The following is a 23,705-nucleotide window of genomic DNA, read 5'->3' on the forward strand; positions in this document are numbered from 1 at the left end:
CGAAAATATCAATGCGAAGGCCAATGAAAGGAATAATTTCAATAATTTCAATCTGGAAAAACCCCAGGGCTTGATTGCATACCTGCAGCAGGGTAGCCTAGTGTTTAGAGCGTTGGACTAGTAACTGAAAGGTTGCAAGTTCAAATCCTCAAGTTGACAAGGTACAAATCTGCCGTTCTGCCCCTGAACAGTTCTGTTCCTAGGCTGTCATTGTTCCTAGGCCGTCATTGAAAATAAGAATTTGTTCTGAACTGACTTGCCTAGTTAAATAAAGGTCAAATAGCAAGCCTTTAATGTACTCAAAGCTCCATTAGTAGCTGGTTTTAACTACTAAGATAAAAAATGGTCTGTCAGGTACGCAGCAGGAAGGTCTGTTTTCACTATAACTAAAACAATACCCAGATGACAAACAAAGATCCAGCCCATCTAAATAGTTGAAGGCCTCTTGCATTTCAATGTTGTGAATACAAAAATACGGCCAAAATGCATTGCACACAGAATTAAAAATGTTTTACCAGGTATTGTTCATCCTGATCAGACAGGTTTTATTGAGTGTATGAACAATACTCCATCACCTATTCTGCCTTCCTCGTGATGATTTATTTGATCAATTGAATGGCAAATTAAGGGCAACCATTGATGCCATAGCTCCAGTAAAGTTGAAAAGGGCCACATCCAAACGGAGAGGCCCTTGGATGAGTGAGGAAACTAGTAAATTCAATAAAAATTGCAGAAAGGCGGAGCAGAAGTGGAGAAAGTCAAAGTTGCAGGTCCATTATGATATTCTGAGAGAGCAACTTGGCATATTTAACAAGGCAATTAGAAATGCCAGACGGGCTCATTTCTCTAACTCGATCACTAATAATCAGAATAATTTCAGAGTGCTCTTCTCGACCATTGATGGCCTAATAAATCCTACCCACGCAAACCTATGTGAAATTTCCTTCACATCTAAATGTGATGAGTTTGCAGTATATTTCAGAGATAAGATAACTAACATTAGGCTGGGTATCAGTCAAGCAAAACCTGATGAGAGGTTTGATATGTGCCTTAGCCTGCCACGCAAAGGCACTATGGATTTTCCCCGGTTGACACAAATCAAATCCAAATCAAATCAAATGTATTTATATAGCCCTTCGTACATCAGCTGATATCTCAAAGTGCTGTACAGAAACCCAGCCTAAAACCCCAAACAGTAAGCAATGCAGGTGTAGAAGCACGGTGGCTAGGAAAAACTCCCTAGAAAGGCCAAAACCTAGGAAGAAACCTAGAGAGGAACCAGGCTATGAGGGGTGGCCAGTACTCTTTTGGCTGTGCCGGGTGGAGATTATAACAGAACATGGCCAAGATGTTCAAACGTTCATAAATGACCAGCCTGGTCAAATAATAATAATAATAATCACAGTAGTTGTCGAGGGTGCAGCAAGTCAGCACCTTAGGTGCTGAACAGTTGAAACTGGAGCAGCAGCACGGCCAGGTGGACTGGGGACAGCAAGGAGTCCTCATGCCAAGTAGTCCTGAGGCATGGTCCTAGGGCTCAGGCCCTCCGAGAGAGAGAATTAGAGAGAGCATACTTAAATTCACACAGGACACCGGATAAGACAGGAGAAGTACTCCAGATATAACAAACTGACCTTAGACCCCCGACACATAAACTACTGCAACATAAATCCTGGAGGCTGAGACAGGAGGGGTCAGGAGACACTGTGGCCCCATCCGATGATACCCCCGGACAGGGCCAAACAGGAAGGATATAACCCCACCCACTTTGCCAAAGCACAGCCCACACACCACTAGAGGAATATCTTCAACCACCAACTTACCATCCTGAGACAAGGCCGAGTATAGCCCACAAAGATCTCCGCCACGGCACAACCCCTGATGACAGATTTGCAGACTCTTGGCATTCTCTCAACCAGCTTCATGAGGAATGCTTTTCTAACAGTCTTGAAGGAGTTCCCACATACAGATCTGGAAAAAATGAAGAGACCACTGCAAAATTATCAGTTTCTCTGGTTTTACTATTTATAGGTATGTGTTTGGGTAAAATGAACATTTTTGTTTTATTCTATAAACTACTGACAACATTTTTCCCAAAATCCAAATAAAAACATTTAGAGCATTTTATTTGCAGAAAATGACAGATGCAGTGTTGTCAGACCTCGAGTAATGCAAATAAATTAAAGTTCATATTCATTTTTAACAACACAATACTAATGTTTTAACTTAGGAAGAGTTCAGAAATCAATATTTGGTAGAATAACCCTGATTTCATGTGTCTTGGCATGCTCTCCATCAGTTTTTCACATTGATGTTTGGTGACTTTATTTTAGTAATCTTTATTAAAACAGGAGAAACAAGCTGAGACAGTCTCTTTTACAGTTGTGCCCTGTGATACAACAATACAAACACAGCAATTAATATGAATTTAAAACCAAACAAAATTAAAACATAAAAAGTACAAGTGTCACGCCCTGGCCATAGAGAGGCTTTTATTCTCTATTTTGGTTAGGCCAGGGTGTGACTTGGGTGGGCATTCTAGTTTCTTTATTTCTATGTTTCTATTTCTTTGTGTTTGGCCGGGTGTGGTTCTCAATCAGAGGCAGCTGTCCATCGTTGTCTCTGATTGAGAACCATACTTAGATAGCCCGTTTCCCACCTGTCTTTGTGGGAAGTTGACTTTGTTTAGGGCGCATAGCCTTTAGCTGTTTTGTAGTATTTATTGTTTTGTTCGGCGTCATTTTTATTCAATAAAGGAAAATGTACACCAACCACGCTCTGCTTTGGTCCTCTTCCTTTAACAGCCGTAACAACAAGACGGAGATGAAAAATATTTAAATAAATACACTTCTATAAGAAAAACACATTACAAAAAGAAATCACAGTTTATACTAAAAAGTTAATGTAATGTGCATTTAAACTGTCTTACAGGTACCAAAACATCTAACTGGAGTTCTCTCTGCAATTCATTCCATGAGTGTGAAGCATGATATTCAAATGCCGTTTTGACTAACTCAGAGTGAATCGGGGCATCTCTTGCACTAGCATGTCCTGTGACCGAGTCTGATAAACTCTGTTTGACCACTGGATTGTTGAGTTAAGATAATTAGGAAGTTTCTGTAAGACAGCTTTATAGACAAATATCAACCAGCGTCTGGTCCTTCTAAAAGTCAGGGAGTCCCAGCCAGCCAAAGTGTATAAAAGGCAATGATGTGTGCAAAAGTAACAAAGCGCAACGCTGCATCCAATGTCTTCAGTACTGATGCTGATCCATGCATATATAAAACATCACCATAATCAAGCACTGACATAAGTGGCCTGTACAATTTACGTTCTGTGCTCTGATGACACAGCTTCTTTGCCATCTCGGTTACGAGTTTTAAAAGAGATGATCATCTAACCAAACTCCAAGGTATTTATAGGTGGGAACACATTCCGAAAGACAGCCATCATGGGGAGCGATGTTCAGATTTTCCAATTGTATGCCACTCCTGGAGCAAAAATGTAAGTAGCTTGGCTTTGTTTGATGGCTGGTGACCATCCATCTTCCTCTTGATCACATTCTAGAGGTTTTCAATGGGGTTCAGGTCTGGAGATTGGGCTGGCCATGACAGGGTCTTGATATGGTGGTCCTCCATCCACACCTTGATTGACCTGGCACTGTGGCTTGTAGGCCTCTCCAGGTCTCACACCCACTGTGAAATTTGGTGATGATCTGCAGTGACTTGAAGATTGCTGTTCACTGCCGCTCCCCATCTAACTTAACAGAGCATGAGAAAATCTGCAAGGAAGAATGAGAGAAAATCCCCAAATCCAGATGTGCAATGCTGACACAGACATACCCAAGACGACTCAAAGCTGTAATCGCTGCCATAGGTGCTTCTACAAAGTTTCATAGAAGTGTCTGAGAATTGGGACAAAGCAGTCCAAAACCACTAATGGCAGGTAACACCCATTACCTGTCCATCACACTCAAAACTAAAGTAACACGGAAATTGACAGCCTGTAGTCTTAGCCTAAAATGTCTGGTATTCCTTAATTAACAGAGTTGCAAAGCCGTATGTGCATAATGTCAGATTTTTATGAACCTCGATTCATAGCTGGGACAAAGGTTGACGTATAACATTGTAATAACAGAAAATATAGTTTCATATAACTGAAAGTACAGCATGTTCATAACCATCATATCGCATCGTAATCGCATTGTAATCCACAGGCAATTTGTACAAAAAGGCAAACACTCAATCATATTACATCGAGACAAAAACTAAAGTAATCCGTCAGCATGGCATTATGGCACAGTAACAATCCATAGTAGTTGGTCCCGATGAAGTCACTCTCTTTAGCTGCCTAGAGAACAAAGTTGTTTTTCTGGTTTGTTTGCCGTTGGGCTGTTTTCTGGGCTGTGTCTTTGTGGGCGCAGTTAAAGCTCTAGCCCAGGGCTTGCTGCTCCTGAGGAAATGCCTCTCCACCTTCAGTACTTCTTCATACACACAGTCAGGTTTCACCCCCAGGAAGAAGGAGAACCGGTCCAGTAGCCATTCGTACATCCTGAGGAGAGTGGCCTCCATCTCTGCATAGTGGTTCTTACAGAACCTGGAGGGGGAAACAAAACATCGCAGAAAAACTCAATGCAGTTGGCTAGATTTCCATCCAATTGGCGACCAGATTTTCAAGCAATTATAAGAAAATATGCACATTTTTCGCACCAGTGGTGTGTTTCCACCAAACAGACTTGCTGTGGATAATAATCCGTGTTTGACGATGTACTAAACAACATAAGTTTTCAAGCATCGATCATTGTGTCACCAGAATAAGACCCTGGGTATTTATTGGAAAGGAGCATCAAGCTCCGTCACTGTGCACTTTCACCGCCGTGTGAAGTTCATCAATTTATTTAATCTGTAGCCTACAGTTCCTCCAGAAAGTATTCATACCCCATGATTTATTCCACAGAGGTTGAATTTAAAATGGATTAAAAAAATAATAATTCTCACCAATCTACGCACAATACTACATAAGGACAAAGTGAAAACGTTTTTAGAAATATTAGCACATTTTTTAAAAGTGAAATACAGATCTCATTTACATTAGTATTCACACCAGAGTCAATACTTTGTAGAAGCACCTTTGGCAGCGATTAAAGCTGAGTCATTCTGGGTAAGTCTCTCAGAGTTTAACACATCTGGATTGTGCAACATTTGACATTATTCTTTTAGAAAATCTTCAAGCTCTGTCAAATTGGTTGTTGATCATTGCTGGACAGCAATTTTAAGGTCTTGACCTAGATTTTCAAGTAGATTTAAGTCAAAACTAACTCGACCACATTCACTGTCTTCTTGGTTAGCAACTTCAGTCTAAATTTGGCCTTGTTTGAGGTTTTTGTCCTGCTGAAGGTAAATTCATCTCCCAGTGTCTGGTGGAAAGCAGACTGAACCAGGTTTTCCTCTGGGATTTTGCCAGTGCTTAGCTCCATTCTGTTTATTTTTTATTCTGAAAAACTCCCTAGTCCTTAAGCATTATAAGCATACCCATAACATGATGCAGGAACCACTATGCTTGAAAATATGAAGAGTGGTACTTAGTAATATGTTGTATTGGATTTGGCCCAAATATAACATTTTGTATACAGGAAAAAAGCGAATTGATTTGCCACTTTTTTTGCAGTATTACTTTAGTGCCTTGTTGCAAACAGGATGCATGTTTTGGAATATTTGTATTCTGTACAGGCCTCCTTCTTTTCACTCCGTCAATTAGGTTATTATTGTGGAGTTAACTGAGGATGGATCAACAACATTGTAGTTTTCTCCTATCACAGCCATGAACTCTTTTGAAGTCACCATTGGCGTCATGGTGAAATCCTTGAGCGTTTTGCAGATAATTTTACAGTATCAGTCAAAAGCTTTGATACACCAACTCATTCAAGGGTTTTTCTTTATTTGTACTATTTTCTACATTGTACAAAAAGTGTGAAGATATCAAAACTATGAAATAACATATGGAATCATGTAGAAACCCCAAAAAGTGTTAAATAAATCAAAATATTTATTTTATTTTAGATTCTTCAAAGTAGCCACCCTTTGCCTTGTTGACAGCTTTGCACACTCTTGGCATTCTCTCAACCAGCGTCACCTGGAATGCTTTAACAGTTTTGAAGGAGGTCCCACATATGCTGAGCACTTGTTGGCTACTTTTCCTTCACTCTGCGGTCAAACTCATCCCAAACTATCTCAATTGGGTTAAGGTCAGGTGATTGTGGAGGCCAGGTCATCTGATGCAATACTCAATCACTCTCCTTCTTGGTCAAATAGCCCTTACACCACCTGGAGGTGTGTTGGGTCATTGTCCTGTTGAAAAACAAATGATAGTCCCACTAAGCGCAAACCAGATTGGGTGGTGTATCACAACAGAATGCTGTGGTTACCATGCTGGTTAAGTGTGCCTTGAATTCTAAATAAATAAATCACAGACAGTGCTACCAGCAAAGCACCATCACACCTCCTCCTCCATGCTTCACGGTGGGAACCACACATGCAGAGATCATCTGTTCACTTACTCTGCGTCTCACAAAGACACAGAGTTTGGAACCAAAAATCTCTAATTTCGACTCCGACCAAAGGACAGATAATGTCCATTGCTCGTGTTTCTTGGCCCTAGCAAGTCTATTCTTATTGGTGTCCTTTAGTAGTGATTTCTTTGCAGCAATTCGACCATGAAAGCCTGACTCACACAGTCTCCTCTGAACAGTTGATGTTGAGATGTCTGTTAATTGAACTCTGTGAAGCATTTTTTGGGGTTGCAGTTTCTGAGGCTGGTAACTCTAATGAACTTATCCTCTGCAGCAGAGGTAACTCTGGGTCTTCCTTTCCCGTGGCGGTCCTCATGAGAGCCAGTTTCATCATAGCGCTTGATGGTTTTCGCGACTGCACTTGAAGAAACTTCCAAAGTTCTTGAATTTTTCCCGATTGACTGACTTTCATGTCTTAAAGTAATGATGAACTGAATGGGAGAATGTTGTTTCTCTTTGCTTATTTGAGTGGTTCTTGCCATCATATGGACTTGGTCTTTTACCAAATAGGGCTATCTTCTGTTTACCCCACCTTGTCACAACACAACTGATTTGCTCAAATGTATTAAGAAGGAAAGAAATTCCACAAATTAACTTTTAACAAGGCACATCTATTAATTGAAATGCATTCCATTCTCATGAAACTGGTTGAGAGAATGCCAAGAGTGTGCAAAGCTGTCATCAAGGCAAAGGGTGGCTACTTCTCAAATTTAAAATATATTTTGATTTCACACCTTGGTTACTACATGATTTCATATTTATTGTGTCATAGTTTTGATGTGTTCACTATTATTCTACAATTGAGAAAATAGCAAAAATAAAAACCCTGGAATGAGTAGGTATGTCCAAACTTTTGACTGGTACTGTATGTGTGGGGTACAGAGTTGAGGTAGTCATTCAAAAATCATGTTATACACTACTATTGCACACAGTGAATCACAGAGTGAGTTGTTAAGCAATTTTTTACTCATGAACTTATCTAGGCTTGCCATAGCAAAGGGGTTGAATACTAATTGACTCAAGACATTTCAGCTTTCATTTTTAATTAATTTGTAAACATTTCAAAAATAGTAATTCTACTTTGACATTATGGGGTATTGTGTGTAGGCCAGTGACACAATCTCAATTTAATCAATTTTAATGTGGAAAAAGTCAAGGGGTGTGAATACTTTCTGAAAGCTCTGTAATAAACTGCATGGTTTCCGGAGTCGTAGTGGGAGGACCACACACACACCATATCATTGTGACTTCAAGTTTACTTTCCACTGTCATCTCACATAATTAATTTTACAGACGCAAAAAGTTCCCACCATGTTGAACAAACAAATTAACTGTATGTTTCAGCATTCATAAAATTGTACCGAAACTTCCTGTTTCCCTCACAGCTGTCGTGATTTAGTTTTTTAATACGGTATGACTTTACTCAATGTAACCTTCCTGTGTTGCTCAGTTAGTAACAGCATAGCGGGTTGTGGGTTCGATTCCCACGGGAGACAAGTACAAAATGTATGCACTCACTACTGTAAGTCACTCTGGATAAGAGAGTCTGGTAAATGAGTAAAATGTAAAAAGTACACTACTCTAGCCCTGTGCTATAAGTGGAGCACAATACCGGTGAGTTGTGCCTACAGACCAATCTGAAAGAGTTGAATATAACTTTCATGAAGCAAAGGAGATTGAACAGTGGACTCTAAAAGCAGAGTGCCTCTTTGCCAATGGTTCGTCTCACTTCCCTGTTTGCTCCTTTCCTTGTGCATATGACAAATAACCAGTGTGTAAACAGCATACGACAGACATCCTGGTCCTCTCATCCAGACCATATTTAAACAGAGCACGTGTCTTGGCCGTTTTGTTTATACAAGTATATTTATAAATTTCTGCATGGCCGCAACAAGTAACTTTTTTCTAAAGTGTCATCATTCCTACTACCTATATGTGGGGGGGGGGACTAGATTTAATCAAGATGGTGAAGATGGGCCCTATACAGTGAAACTGAAAGAGTCCCTGTGAGACGACAGGTTAGAAGGGAGTCACTCTCCACAACTCCAAGAAGTAGAATGAGTAAGGTGGCAAAGAAAGCGGAGGGTAGCTTGGTAGATTTGATCAGTGCTGACAGTGAAAACATCCCCCATCAGAGAAGAGAGAACACACAGGCCTGCATGACCCCTCTCCTTCACCCAGCACATACAACCACCATAAGCTCTCAGCAGTCTGGGAACTGGGCACCGTGTCTGTCTGAAGGCTATCGCTGTTGTATACAACATCAGTTAGGATGACACCATCACCTCTGTTTTGGTTTATGCGAAATGATTCAGGGTAAGGGAGGTCTACTTTGTTCATCACTGAGTCTACTTATGGCGTCTCATGCAACCGGGCACTGGGCCTTACCTGGGCTTGCAGGCCCTCAGGGCTGGGTGCCAGTATTTTAGGTTGGAGGGCTGGAGGGTTGCTCTCCACGGTTTGGTGGTGCAGGCTGGGCCCGGAGGATGTAGGGGCCGCAGGGGAACCAAACAGCTACTGGAAACTCATCTGTAGCTGCTCCGCAACACCTAGAGAAGGTGAGGATGGGGGTGGTTAGTGTGAGAGGGATGATGGTGAGAAGGAGGGTGAGGGAAGAGAGTGTGGTTAGTGGGAGAAGGTGAGGGAAGATGGGGAGAGGGAGGGTGAGGGAAAAGAGTGTGGTTAGCATGAGGGTGAGGGTTGATGGTGAAAAGGGAGAAGGAGGGTGAGGGAAAAGAGTGTGGTTAGTGGGAGAAGGTGAGGGAAGATGAGGAGAGGGAGGGTGAGGGAAAGCAGTGTGGTTAGTGGGAAAGGGAAATGGGGGTGAGGGAAAATAGGGTGGAGAAGAGCGAGATTAGCAAAAGCAGAAGGACACTGATAACAGTGCCTGAACCAGGTTACGCCTGTGTATAGCTCCATTTTGTTTATTTTTATTCTGAAATACTCCCCAGTCCTTAGCGATTACAAGCACATCCATAACATGATGCAGCCACCACTGTCGTTGAAAATCTGGAGAGTGGTACTGTAATGTGGGGAAATGGGGCGGCAGGGTAGCCTAGTGGTTAGCGCGTTGGACTAGTAACCGGAAGGTTGCAAGTTCAAATCCCTGAGCTGACAAGGTACAAATCTGTCGTTCTGCCCCTGAACAGGCAGTTAACCCACTGTTCCTAGGCCGTCATTGAAAATAAGAATTTGTTCTTAACTGACTTGCCTAGTTAAATAAAAAAATGTATTGGATTTGCCCCACATTTTTGTTGTAGTATTTGTATTCTGTACATGCTTCCTTCTTTTCACTCTGTCAATTAGGTTAGTATTGTGGAGTAACTACAATGTTATTGATACATCCTCAGTTCTTCTATCACAGCCATTAAATGAAATCCCTGAGCGGTTTCCAGATAATTGTATGTCATACACAACTAGTGAGTCCATGCAACTTGTGAGTTGTTAAGCACATTTTTCCTCCTGAACTTATTGAGGCTTGCCATAGCAAGGTGTTTGAATTCATATTGACTCAAGACATTTCAGCTTTTCATTTTTTATTCATTTGTAACATTTTCAAAAACATAATTCCACGTTGACATTATGGGGTAACACTTTACTTGACACACATCATAACACATAATATGGTTATAACACTCATGACACATTTAGACCTGTTGTCAGTGTCATCACCAGCCATAAAATAAATGCAATATACACTACATGACTAAAAGTATGTGGACACCTGCTCATCAAACATTTAATTCCAAAATCATGGCCATTAATATGGCGTTGGTCCCCTGTTTGCTGCTATAACAGCCTCCACTCTTCTGGGGAAGGCTTTCCACTAGATGTTGGAACATTGCTGTGGGGACTTGCTTCTATTCAGCCACAACTGCATTAGTGAGGTCGGGCACTGATGTTGGGCGATTAGTGCCCGACCTGGCTTGCAGTCGGCGTTCCAAATCATCCCAAAGGTGTCCGATGGGGTTGTGGGCAGGGCTCTGTGCAGGGCAGTCAAGTTCTTCCATACCAATCTCGACAAACCATTTCTGTATGAACCTCGCTTTGTGCACCCCCGTGCGCATTGTCATTCTGAAACAGGAAAGGGCCTTCCCCAAACTGTTGCCACAAAGTTGGAACCACAGAATTGTCTAGAATGTCATTGTATGTTGTAGCATTAAGAGTAGCCTTCACTGGAACTAAGGGGCCGAGCCCAAGCCATGAAAAACAGCCCCAGACCATTATTCCTCCTCCACGAAACTTTACAGTTGTCACTATGCATTTGGGCAGGTAGTGTTCTCCTGGCATCCGCCAAACCCAGATTTGTCTGTCGGACTGCTAGATGGTGAAGCATGATTCATCACTCGAGAGAACGCATTTCCACTGCTCCAGAGTCCAATGGCAGCGAGTTTTACACCACTCTAGCCGACGCTTGGCATTGCACATGGTGATCTTAGGCTTGTGTGTGGCTGCTCAGCCATGGAAACCCATTTTATGAAGCTGCCAACGAACAGCTATTGTGCCAGAGACAGTTTGGAACTCTGTAGTGAGTGTTGCAACCGAGGACAGATGCGCTTCAGCACTCATCGGTCCTGTTCTGTGAGCTTGTGGCCTACTACTTCGAGGCTAAGCCGTTGTTGCTCCTAGATGTTTCCTCTTCACAATAACAGCTCTTACAGTTGACCGGGACAGCTCTAGCAGGACGGAAATTTGTCGAACTGACGGTGCCACATTGAAAGTCACTGAGCTCTTCAGTAAGGCCATTCTACTGCCAATGTTTGTCTATGGAGATTGCATGGCGGTGTGCTCAATTTGATACACCCTTCAGCAACGGGTGTGGCTGAAATAGCCAAATCCACAGTTCTTTTTATTTTGGGTCTGAACAGACTGATGTGAGTGGCACATACATCTCCTTTTGAGGACAATCAACATGTCTTTCTTCAAAGGCTAGTGAGGTTTCTGGGGGCTAATTTGTTTTTTAAAGGCGAATTATTTGAACATGTACTTTATTCCACTTTATACAGAAAGTTGTGAAAGAGAGAAGATGGATGAAGGGGAAGACACAGTAGAAAGGGTAGACAGGAATTGAACCCTAGTTTCCTGTGGGGAGAAGTATATGTGATTATATGTTATGCGTTACCACTAGACCACAGGCTCTGCACAGCCAACTTTTGAGAGAGAACATTGAAAGAACCAGTTAAAAATTAGAGGTGACTCATCTGGCTATGTTGTCCTGCTGTCTGTGGTCAGGGAAGACTGCATGATCCTGTACCACCTCCTCAGGTTAAAATTGTTCCCATCTGGCACACAGACAGGGAGGAGGACCAGACAGAATTTAGGACACTTGATCCTTGCAATGTCCCACAGAGAAGACTTCCCCAAATAAGAGGCCATTTACTAACTATTCACATAACGGGCTACTGCTAGGAACTCATAGACTTCGTTTAAGTCTGTCATTATGGGCCCTTCTCAGGAGGTTGGAATTCTAGTAGATGATTTTATTACCACAGAAAATAGCAAGTGGAAACTCTAGCACTTCTGTAACCACACGTATTTCAGCCCAGCCATATAACCTAATCTCACAAATATAAAATGGAACATTGCAAGTGATGTCCCGGTAGTCAGAGACCAAAGGATTGTAGACCAACAGCAACATTCCTCCGTTCCACAGATAAGACTGCACCACAATGTTCACTCTTAATTACGTTAATTACACAATGTACAATGAGTACAAATTACAATAATCTAGGCTAACAATGATAAGACAACCTGTCGCTAATGTGTGAAATACATACAGTTGAAGTCGGAAGGTTACATACACCTTAGCCAAATACATTTCAACTCAGTTTTTCACAATTCCTGACATTTAATCCTAGTGAAAATACACTCAATTAGTATTTAGTTGCATTGCCTTTAAATTGTTTAACTTAGGTCAAATGTTTCTGGTAGCCTTCCACAAGCTTCCCATAATAAGTTAGGTGAATTTTGGCCCATTCCTCCTGACAGAGCTGGTGTAACTGAGTCAGGTTTGTAGCCTCCTTGCTCGCACACGCTTTTTCAGTTCCGCCCTAAAATGTTCTATGGGATTGAGGTCAGGGCTTTGTGATGGCCACTCCAATACCTTGACTTTGTTGTCCTTAAGCCATTTTGCCACAACTTTGGAAGTATGCTTGGGGTCATTGTCCATTTAGAAGACCCATTTGCGACCAAGCTTTAACTGATATCTTGAGATGTTACATTAATATATCCACATAATTTCCCTTTCTCATGATGCCATCTATTTTGTGATGTGCCCCAGTCCCTCCTGCAGCAAAGCACCCCCACAACATGATGCTGCCACCCCCGTGCTTCACGGGTGGGATGGTGTTCTTTGGCTTGCAAGCCTCTCCCTTTTTCATCCAAACATAACGATGGTCATCATGGCCAAACAGTTCTATTTTTGTTTCATCAGACCAGAGGACATTTCTCCAAAAAGTACGATCTTTGTCCCCATGTACAGTTGCAAAATCGAGGTTTTGGAGCAGTGGCTTCTTCCTTGCTGAGCGGCCTTTCAGGTTTTGTCAATGTAGGACTCGTTTTACTGTGGATATAGATACTTTTGTACCGATTTCCTCCAGCATCTTCACAAGGTCCTTTGCTGTTGTTCTGGGATTGATTTGCACTTTTTGCACACCAAAGTTCGTTCATCTCTAGGAGACAGAACACATCTCCTTCCTGAGCGGTATGACGGCTGCGAGGTCCCATGGTGTTTATACTTGCGTACTATTGTTTGTACAGATGAACGTGGTACCTTCAGGCGTTTGGAAATTGCTCCCAAAGATGACCCAGACTTGTGAAGGTCTACAATTTTTTTTCTGAGGTCTTAGCTGATTTCTTTTGATATTCCCATGATGTCAAGCAAAGAGGCACTGAGTTTGAAGGTAGGCCTTGAAATACATCCACAGGTACACCTCCAATTGTCAGAAGATTCTAAAGCCATGACATAATTTCTGAAATTTTCCAAGCTGTTTAAAAGCACAGTCAGTATGTAAACGTCTGACACACTGGAATTGTGATACAGTGAATTTTAAGTTAAATAATATATATATGGAAACAATAGTTGTAAAAATGACTTGTGTCATGCATAAAGTAGATGTCCTAACCGACCTGACAAAACTATAGTTTGAAATGTGTGGAGTGATTGAAAAACGAGTTTTAATGACTCCAACCTAAGTGTATGTAAACTTCCGACTTCAACTGTATTTAACAAACTGATGAAAGCAACGAAGCAACGACATTATATAAACAGTTAAGCATGCACCTTCAGAGGCCTTCCATTGCATTAGCGTAAGCCCTTCCAGACATATATGGAAATACATGTTTTTTCATCCTCATTCATCCAATTCGTGATAGCAAAATAAATAATCCCACCTAGCAATTCCAAAATCAAATATACTGTAACTCAATTATTTTGAGAATTTTCTGAACAAATATTATAGGAGAAAAGCCAGCTTGCTCTTTTTTAGCAGAATGTAAAATACAGCATAGAACAAGAACGTTTAAAAGGAGAAAAAGCGCAGTGCGATCCCATTGGCTGCTGATTAATCGATACATTGTTGAACTGGTGTATTGCGAACGCACGTGACAGGCAGAGAGATTAGCACTATACCATCCTAACATATTTAGCAGTCTTTTCCCCGGCCCTGCCCCACTTTTGCGTGCCATTGGGACTGCCATTCGGGACTGGTCTAAATTGCTAGTTGGGCCATTGGGTGGGGGCTTTCCCATGAGTTGGTTTAGGGGGGTGTTGGAACAGAATCTGATGGTTGCTGTCTGTATATAATTTGTAATTTTGTAAGCCACACTGTCCAGTACGCTGTGCTATTAATTGAATCCCGACCTTAGTCTTTTTTTAAACATTATATAACATGCTACAACAGGTGCCCCATACTCAGCTACCTATGTTCCTACCCTGACCAGGTCTGCCAGGGCCAGGTGGCACATTACCATGGTCTTGGGCATGCTCATCAGCCCCTGCTCCTCCTCTGGTGCGGGGTCAGGTAGGAAACAGCATCCACAGAGCCAGAACACACTGAGACACTGTTATCACTGATGTGTCCTGTGGAACACGCACACACTCACGTGAGCACATGAAAAACATCCACAAATGCACCACACAGACGCAATGCACACTCAGAGATAATGACTAGTGTGCTGGGATTGGCTGTTCAGTGTGTGTGCATTTGGTTTACTGTACCTGAGACAGAGCCTGCTCCACTGGCCCAGTTCCATCCCTGTCTGTTGGCAGTCATAGTCACTCATCACTGACGATTACTGGATGTTTATAAATGTTAAAACACAGCGTCAGAATTGTAGTTCACAAGAAGACTGACATTTCAAATTCCGCTTCTTGTATATATTTGCCACGTATGAAAATTACCTGGCAAAGAGTTGCCTCAGAATACAACTGCGTGTCCTGAACGAGTACATACGGACATGGATTACGATGGGACCGTTGTATCGGGAACTGCAGGCCTATAGACAAGACTGCTGCTCAACCGAGCCATGCAGGGACGCTAAAGTGACATTTTCCAAGCAAACGATAGAATTGCCGATTTCAAGAAAAAACTGGGTGTCTGGAGAGACCTAGTGGATAGAGGCATTTTTCAATATGTTCCCTCTATTCTAAACTCTGACTGACGTGGGTTATGTAGACATGGATCACATACATAAATTGTTGGGGTCACATCTGAGCAAAACTCTGCTCAAATTCGAAGATTACTTCCCCTCGCAATCTGATCCACGCCTTGGAAAGCAGTGGATACGTAATCCGTTCACCAGCACTGAAGAGACTCACAGCTTGTCACCAGTTATTGATGATAAACTATAGGAGCTGTCCTGTGACCAAGGCCTGCGCTATCGTTTTAATAAGATGCGCCTGTTCACATTCTGACTGTTCAGCAGCAGACGCGATATGGCAGAGTTGAAGTGAATCCCCTTTCATTCTACCTACTTATATGAGACCAGCTTCTCTCTTGCTGCAACAAAATACAAATATAAAAAACCCTCTGGGGTCTCCCTGGCACAAAGTAGTTTGAGAAAGGCTGGTCTATTCTATAGGCCTAGGCTACACGAAGAGCACCGGGGAAAGCTATGTTCCTAAAATAATGAACTTCCATCCCAAATGTTTGCGCTGCTGAGATGGTGAATATAAAACTAGGCTTCACTGCATTACACACTGCAATGGATAAGGCGTTCCCTATCAAGAGGCCCGTCCTGCAATGCTCTTGCTGAAGTAAACCCCTTTGTGCTGCGGCTGCCTAACCAATGACTGTGCTGTGTACGGTGGCACTTCAGGCCAGTCAATATATATATTTTAAAAAATGCAATATCTGTTCACGCGGACTAGACCTACTGATGTCCTGTTCCGTTTGAAAGGGAGAGCGTGAAGAGGATGACATCGTTATAATTAATTTCAATATAAACATTTGTTTAGTTGCCCATAATGAAGCTATTTATCAGAGTTATTGACCTCAAAAAGCCCTGAGTAATTTACATACATTACTTTGCAGCCGCGGAGATGGACAGCGCATGGGTAGTAGGTAAATATAAGAAGACCTAATTCATCTAAAGTCTTCATTTTAATTTGATTTTAGAATACTAACAAGAGTGCTTTGTTTAAGAACCTATTCATATTCAAGAAATAACAGGTAAGCCTACCTGTTTGACAGATGAATTTATATTCTACCATCCATAGATTGTCAGCCAATCACTTCAGTGACCATGCACTCCTTAAATATCTGTGTCAGTGAAGAGCTTGGTGTGTTAAGGTCAAAACAGGTCTTGAATTGAGGAGTTATGTGAGGGTGCTGTGGCTTTTGTTGAAGAAAATGACTAAAAGCATAGGCCTACATCTTGATAATTTAAAATGTCAAAATAAATTAAAATGGACCTGATTATATAAAGCGATCTATAATGACATACGCAATGTTTTATGCTACACTGAACAAACATAAAACACTGGTCCCATGTTTCTTGAGCTGAAATAAAAGATCCCAGAAATGTTCCATACCTACAAAAAAATGTAGCCCAGGACCACCAAATCCGGTGAGGGGGGAGGGTATTTCTGTCTGTAAGAAAGCCCTTGCGTGGGGAACAACTCATTCTGATCAGAATGAACCGAAAGACACCTTATCAAATTCACTTTTAGAAGCACGAGTTTGGCCAGTCTTTGGTTTGAGGATCATGTGGTGCGCTGTGCATGCCTAGTTTAATTTAGCCTAGCAGATGCTCTTATATTCCCATACCCTAATCAGTCAACACATCTATTTTGTAACAATATCATGGACTAAAATATAACACATTTGAAAATGATAGTTCCCCCAAATGAAAAGAGTTTCAATCAATCAAATTCATTTATAAAGCCCTTCTTACATCAGCTGATGTCACAAAGTGCTGTACAGAAACCCAGCCGAAAACCCCAAACAGCAAGCAGTGCAGGTGTAGAAGCACGGTGGCTAAGAAAAACTCCCTAAAAAGTTCATAACCTAGGAAGAAACCTAGAGAAGAACCAGGCTGAGGGGTGGCCAGTCCTCTTCTGGCTGTGCTGAGTGGAGATTATAACAGAATATGGCCAAGATGTTCAAATGTTCATAAATGACCAGTAGGGTCAAATAATAATAATCACAGTGGTTGTAGAGGGTGCCGGTCAGCACCTCAGGAGTAAATGTCAGTTGGCTTTTCATAGCCAATCATTCAGAGTATCTCTACCGCTCCTGCTGTCTCTAGAGAGTTGAAAACAGCAGGTCTGGGACAGGTAGCACGTCCGGTGAACAGGTCAAGGTTCCATAGCCACAGGCAGAACAATTCAAACTGGAGCAGAAGCACGACCAGGTGGACTGGGGACAGCAAGGAGTCATCAGGTCAGGTAGTCCTAAGGCATGGTCCTAGTGCTCAGGTCCTCTGAGAGAAAGAAAGAAGAATAACATACTTAAAATTCACACAGGACACTGGATAAGACAGGAGAAGTACTCCAGATATAACAGACTGACCCTAGCCCCCCGACACAAACTACTGCAGCATAAATACTGGAGGCTGAGACAGGAGGGATCAGTAGACACTGTGGCCACGTCCAATGATACCCCCGGACAGGGCCAAACAGTGCATTAGGAAAATATTCAGACCCCTTGACTTTTCCCCCCAAAAATGTATGTTACAGCCTTATTCTAAAATGTATTAAATCACCCCCCCTTCAATCTACACACAATACCCCATAATGCCAAAGCAAAAACAGGTTTAGATATTTTTGCAAAGTAAAAAAAAACAAAAAAAACAGATGACATTTACATAAGTATTCAGACCCCTGTACTCAGTACTTTGTTGAAGCACCTTTGGCAGTGATTAGAGCCATGAGTATTCTTGGGTAGGACACAACAAGCTTGGCACGCCTGTATTTGGGGAGTTTCTCCCCTGCAGATCCGCACTCAAGCTCATTCAGGTGGGATGGGTAGCGTCGCTGCACAGCTATTTTCAGGTCTCTCCAGAGATGTTAGATTGGGTTCAAGTCCAGGCTCTGGCTGGCCCACTCAAGGACATTCAGAGAATTGTCCCGAAGCCACTCCTGCATTGTCTTGGCTGTGTGCCTTGGGTCGTTGTCAAGTTGGAAGGGGAACCGTCGCCCAATCGGAGGTCCTGAGCGCTCTGGAGCATGGTCTAATCAAGGATCTCGCTGTACTCTGCTCAGCTCTCCCCCAATCCTCACAGTCCCTGCGTCTGAAAAACATCCCCACAACATGATGCTGCCACCACCTTGCTTCACCGTGGGGATCGTGCCAAGTTTCCTCCAGACGTGATGCTTGGCATTCAGGCCAAAGAGTTCAATCTTGGTTTCATCTGACCAGAGAATCTTGTTTTTCATGGTCTGAGAGTCCTTTAGGTGCCTTTTGGCAAACATCAAGCGGGCTGTCATGTGCATTTTACTGAGGAGTGGCTTCTGTCTGGTCACTCTACCATAAAGGCTTGATTTGGCGGTGTGCTGCAGAGATGGTTGTCCTTCTGGAAGGTTCTCCCATCTCCACAGAGAAACTCCAGAGCTCTGTCAGAGTGACCATCGGGTTCTTGGTCATCTCCCTGACCATGGTCCTTCTACCCCAATTGCTCAGTTTGGCCGGGCGGCCAGCTCTAGGAAGAGTGTTGTTGGTTCCGAACTTCTTCCATTTCAGAATGATGGAGGCTACTGTGTTCTTGAGGACTTTCAATGCCGCAGACATTTTTGGTACCCTTTCCCAGATCTGTGCCTCGACACAATCCTGAGCTCTATGGACAATTCCTTCGACCTCGTGGCTCGGTTTTTGCTCTGACATGCACTGTCAAGTGTGGGGCCTTATATAGACAGGTGTGTGCCTTTACAAATCATGTCCAATCAATTGAATTTACTACAGATTGACTCCAATCAAGTTGTAGAAACAGCTCAAGGATGATCAATGGAAACAGGATGCACCTGAGCTCAATTTGGAGTCTTAAAGCAAAGGGTCTGAATACTTATGTAAATAATAAGGTATCCAAAGTTTTCTCTGACATTATGTGGTGTTGTGTAGATTGAGAATTATTATTATTTTTAAATACATTTTAGAATAAGGCTGTAATGTAACAAAATGTGGAAAAAGTCAAGGGGTCTGAATTTCAGAATGCACTGTACCTGATGATATGTGGCTGCTGTGTGAAACAATGAATGGCTATTTCTCTAATTCATTGATGATACTTAAGTTGTAACTGGTTCTGTTGTGCTCAACTTTTACATTTGATATTCTACGTTTGGAACAGTGCTAAAGTTGTCTCTTCTTTTTTAACAATAGCCTGAAAAATAAATCAAAACCTCTCTGGTGCTGCAGCATGTTGTCATTCGATGTCATGCTTTGTGGTATTGTAAAAGATTCTGCTTGTCTCCAGTCATGTAAAAGGACCTAGAATTGCATGACATGCATTTATAAAAAGGCAATTATTTCAAGGACCGGCAAAAATAAGATGATTGATTCAGGCAGTGCTAACCTTCTGGCTAATTCATTTTGTAAGCATTACATGGCAAAGAACAGTTTCTAAAACGTTTCTTGGTCCTAGGAGTGAGTGTAAACGGTAGATATGTTTTGTGCAATCCACGTTGTTTTAATTATTATTTTGGGTATGGGAGAGGGTCGGGTACAAATATGTTACATTTGGGAGGGACATTCATTTCAGAGATCCGATTATCTGCAGGTATCCCTCATTATAAATAATATTCAGTCCCTATGCGACATATGGTCAAATCTGCCATTGAATTCTTAAATTTCGTTTTAGCCCAAAGACCGGCAGATGGAGAGCGTCGTCTCATTTTACCGTCCAAAGGGAATCCATGAAGTTGGCTATACACACATATTCCCCGTGGTCCGGTTCGTACAAAAAAACATTCATGGTGGTGGAAAATGTTGTTTCATAAAGAATGTATGCATATTGTTTTTTCGCCTTTGCAGTCTGAATTGAATGTTTTATGTACAAACCGGTCCATATATTTGGATGGTAAAACGAAATGACTCAAAATCGCCATCTGTCGGTTTATGGGTTAGTTTAATATTCGCTGCTAATAAATGGGCAAGAGCCCAGTGAAAAATCTGCGTTTGAAAAGCGTTGTTTTGCATGCAATTATTAAAACGTTCAATCACACCTGTGGCAGAGAGACTTAAAAAACTTGCGGCCAGTTAGGCTGTAATGGCTAGGTTAGACACAACAAGATAATGTATATTTTCTGGCGAATCTAAAAGTGGTGAAAATTCTATAAGAAGTTATACTGTATAACCTACCGTTTATTCCTCGTCCAGTTTCACACACTTCCGTTTGTTTCACATCAGAAAATAACACATCGGTTTGTTGTTGTAGAATAGGAACTTCCTGTGTGTGTTACCAATAAATAAATCCGTCAGGTTTTTAACATAAATGTTTTTATGACGAAATTGTTCAATACTATATCTGAACTACAGAGGAATAAAGCTACAGATATTCAATATAAGAAATGTGTTTAAGCCAGTACTCATTGAGGTGGATTGCACTTGTAGTCCAATGTCTGATGTTTCCCTATAGAGGGCAACATTGACTGACGCAGAATGAGAGCCCAGTGTACTGTTGTAGCTTGTATGAATTTACTTTTTAGTCATTTAGCAGACTGTTTTATACAATTAGGGTTAAGTGCCTTGCTGAATGGCACATAAACAGATTTTTCACCTATCACCTGAGTCATCCATTACAGTAATTGCTATCCTTGTCCATACCCCACGCCTCAGCTCTGTAATCTACCCTGCTTTACTTGATTTTTTGTCATAAACTATTTCTGGTGGTGGTGTGTGTGACAGGATTGGAGTTAGCACCATGTAAACCACAATAAAGATGAAGAGAGGGTGTGGAGGTGGATTCATTGTTTGGTAAATCCATTTGTAAGCATGAGTTTAGCTTGAGTCAAACATTCATTCAGTGAAGCGTTATCTTTTCAGGATAATTAGAATTCTTCTTACTCCATTTAATCATGCCAAGGTCTATACATAGGACCCATATGCCCCTGAATACTTAATACTGTATCTATGACATTCTATAAAGTTGAAAAAACAACATTTGGAGGGTGTTTTTTTGTGCTTTGTTCTGTTTCTACAGACACAGAGCCTGCGTCCCAAATGGCACCCTATTCCCTATATAGCCAGCAGCCTACTACCCTGCATCCCACTGCTGGCTTGCCTTTGAAGCTAAACAGAGTTGGTCCCTGGATGGGAGACCAGATTCTGCTGGAAGTGATGTTGGAGGGCCAATACACACACTTTTAATTTTTTAAATTTCTTTATTTAACCAGGTAGGCCAGTTGAGAACAAGTTCTCATTTACAACTGCAACCTGGCCAAGATAAAGCAAAGCAGTGCGGCAAAAACAACAACACAGAGTTACACAAAAACAAACGTATAGTCAACAACAACACAGAGTTACACATAAACAAGCGTACTGTCAATAGTACAATAGAAAAAATCTATGTACAGTGTGTGCAAATGTAGAAGAGTAGGGAGGTAAGGCAATAAATAGACCATATAGGCGAAATAATTACAGTTTAGCATTAACACTGGAGTGATAGATGTGCAGATGATGATGTGCAAGTAGAGATACTGGGGTGCAAAAGAGCAATAAGATAAATAACAATATGGAGATGAGGTAGTTGAGTGTGCTATTTACAGATTAGCTGTGTACAGGTACAGTGATTGGTAAGCTTCTCTGACAGCTGATGCTTAAAGTTAGAGAGGGAGATATGTCTCCAGCTTCAGTGATTTTTGCAATTTGTTCCAGTCATTGGCAGCAGAGAACTGGAAGGAAAGGCGGTCAAAGGAAGTGTTGGCTTTGGGGATGACCAGTGAACTATACCTGCTGGAGCGTGTGCTACGGGTGGGTGTTGCTATGGTGACCAGTGAGCTAAGGCGGGGCTTTACCCAGCAAAGACTTGTAGATGCTGGTTTTGGCAACGAATATGTAGCGAGGTCCAACCAACGAGAGCATACAGGTCACAGTGGTGGGTAGTATATGGGGCTTTGGTGATAAAACGGATGGCACTGTGATAGACTTCATCCAGTTGCTGAGTAGAGTGTCAAGTATCGGTAGGTTTGTCAGTTTTACAAGGGTATGTTTGTCAGCATGAGTGAAGGAGGCTTTGTTGCGAAATAAGAAGCAGATTCTAGATTTAATTTTGGATTGGAGATGCTTAATGTGAGTCTGGAAGGAGAATTTACAGTCTAACCAGACACCTAGGTATTTGTAGTTGTCCACATATTCTACGTCAGAACCGTCCAGGGTAGTGATGCTAGTCGGGCGGGCGGGTGGGGGCAGCAATCGGTTGAAGAGCATGTGTTTAGTTTTACTAGCATTTAAAAGCAGTTGGAGGCCACGGAAGGAGTGTTGTATGGCATTGAAGCTCACACGCACTCTTCCCTCTGGTCTTAAGATCAAATCCCAATACCCCAGGGAAGTGATGGGGACATTGCTCTGCATAGGGTGCCGTCTTTCGAATGGGACGTTAAACAGGTGTGCTGACTCTCTATGGTCACTTAAGATCCCACAGCCCTTATCGTAAAAGAAAAATTCCCAACCTGGTCTCCTAATTGGCGTATCTCACCTCTCTAGCTGATGTGGGGTGAGTGTTCTGTTGCATTTTGGTTGCTGTGAGCTTCCGCCTTACTATGTAAAGCACTTTGGGTGTCTAGAAAAGTTCTTTGTAAATCCAATCAATATTATTGTTATTATTATATTATCCCTATGGGTCCTGGTCAAAAGAAGCGCACTAAATAAGGAATAGGGTGCCATTTGAGAATGCAGACCGAGTGGGCTGTGTGTAACGGCTTTCTTCCGCTGAAGGAGAGGAGGACCAAAATGCAGCGTGGTTAGTGTTCAACATCTTTAATATTGACGATAAACGAGAACACTACAAAATACAAAACAACAAAAGTGAAAACCGAAACAGTTCTATCTGGTGCAATGACACCAGATAGTACCCCCCCCCAAAGGTGCGGACTCCCGGCCGCACACCTAAATCCATAGAGGAGGGTCTGGGTGGGCGTCTGTCCACGGTGGCGGCTCTGGTGCGGGACGTGGACCCCACTCCACCATAGTCTTTGTCCACTTTGGTCCCTTCCTAGGAACGGCGACCCTCGTCGCCGACCTAGGATTGGCAACCCTACTAAAGGGCCCCACTCCACTAAACAAACTCCTCCGGACTGAGGGGCAGCTCCGGACTGAGGGGCAGCTCAGGACTGAGAGGTAGCACAGGACTGAGAGGTAGCCCAGGACTGAGAGGTAGCCCAGGACTGAGAGGTAGCTCAGGACTGAGAGGTAGCACAGGACTGAGAGGTAGCCCAGGACTGAGAGGTAGCACAGGACTGAGGGGTAGCCCAGGACTGAGAGGTAGCACAGGACTGAGAGGTAGCCCAGGACTGAGAGGTAGCCCAGGACTGAGAGGTAGCACAGGACTGAGAGGTAGCCCAGGACTGAGAGGTAGCTCAGGACTGAGAGGTAGCCCAGGACTGAGGGGCAGCTCTGGACTGAGGGGCAGCTCAGGACTGAGAGGTAGCCCAGGACTGAGAGGTAGCCCAGGACTGAGAGGTAGCCCAGGACTGAGAGGTAGCTCA

At 42.5% G+C, this 23,705-nt stretch overlaps 1 long non-coding RNA gene across 1 annotated transcript; it reads right to left on the reverse strand.

Annotated features, from left to right (window-relative positions):
- Positions 1-14,569: 14,569 nt before the first annotated feature.
- Positions 14,570-20,612, reverse strand: LOC135505588 (uncharacterized). The gene is made up of 4 exons (XR_010450293.1): positions 20,362-20,612; positions 17,217-17,491; positions 14,787-14,863; positions 14,570-14,648 (listed from the first exon to the last, which is right to left on the reverse strand). It is a non-coding gene; the product is annotated as an uncharacterized LOC135505588 (long non-coding RNA).
- Positions 20,613-23,705: the final 3,093 nt, after the last annotated feature.

The sequence above is a fragment of the Oncorhynchus masou genome, chromosome 19 (genome assembly GCF_036934945.1).
Source record: "Oncorhynchus masou masou isolate Uvic2021 chromosome 19, UVic_Omas_1.1, whole genome shotgun sequence".
Lineage (NCBI taxonomy): Eukaryota > Metazoa > Chordata > Actinopteri > Salmoniformes > Salmonidae > Oncorhynchus > Oncorhynchus masou.